Raw genomic sequence first — 974 nt, forward strand, 5'->3', positions numbered from 1 at the left:
GCCTCCTTCAGGTCTGTCCTGGGGCTGTGGCTGTGATTCTGCTGCTTGCATTGCATCAGTGCCCTATGACTCTGCTGGTGCCTTTCCCTCTCCTTAGAAATATTCCTAGGTTTGCTCATCTTACAAAAGCCTCGCTTATCTACTCATTCCTTTCACCACTGCTTTTATTTCTTTTCACGGCACTTATTCCTAAATCCACTATTTCCGAAATTGAGAAACTTACACAGCATGTCACTGGGTATATCAGATAAAAGTGTTCTTTGTTTCAGAAACACTCTGTGCTTTTCTGTCTTCTGTCATGGGATTTCCCTCAAGGTCGATCCTCTGTCCTTTTTCTTGAATCTGCGTCCCTGGTTTTAGTGTCCTTTACCATGTTTCTCATCTAGCGTTTCCAGTTGCCTACTGACCATCTTCTACCCAGGTATGTTATTGTCTCAACATGGCTGAAACCAAATTTATTTGGAATATCGTAGATGTCCACACTGTAGAAAATCTTTTTTCTCTTCCTTTTCTTTCTTTCTTTCAACCCTGAGTCCTTCAAACAAGTCTTGCTGTCTAGCTTGCTTTTTGTTAATTGTATTACCGTTTTTTCCAGGCTCATTCTTCTCTCTCATATAGCAGTGTGGACATCTTTAATTTAGCATTAAACTTATTTAATGCTATTATATTTTAACTGTGTGTTTATATTTCTGTCATTTCCCCCCTAAACTCTGAATGTAGAGATAGGTTCTCTTGTATTCTTTTCCTCTAGCAGTACCTGGCACATGGTCATTACCTCTAAAAACGATGGTCTCAGTTATTGGGTGCAGAAAACTTTGTAGTTAATTCGTTTTCAAGTATTAAAGCATCTAGTCCATGTGTCCCTTGACCAAGGAGTGTACCTATTAAGGCACATCACATGAGCGGGGTAACCCCCGCTGCTTCTCTTTTTGGTTAATGGGGCCAGTCTCTTCTTAATCCTGTCAATTTATTTT

General features: G+C 40.0%; 1 protein-coding gene across 1 annotated transcript in view; it reads left to right on the forward strand.

Annotated features, from left to right (window-relative positions):
- The first annotated feature begins 357 nt into the window (after positions 1-357).
- Positions 358-974, forward strand: part of LOC144231556 (zinc finger X-chromosomal protein-like) — a 42,261-nt gene continuing 41,644 nt past the window's right edge. Inside the window, exon 1 of the mRNA XM_077764051.1 lies at positions 358-421. The gene's annotated coding sequence lies outside the window, so the exon portion shown is untranslated. The remainder of the gene's footprint in view (positions 422-974) is intronic.

The sequence above is a fragment of the Crocuta crocuta genome, unplaced genomic scaffold (assembly GCF_008692635.1).
Source record: "Crocuta crocuta isolate KB4526 unplaced genomic scaffold, BGI_CrCroc_1.0 scaffold2257, whole genome shotgun sequence".
In the NCBI taxonomy this organism is placed as follows: domain Eukaryota; kingdom Metazoa; phylum Chordata; class Mammalia; order Carnivora; family Hyaenidae; genus Crocuta; species Crocuta crocuta.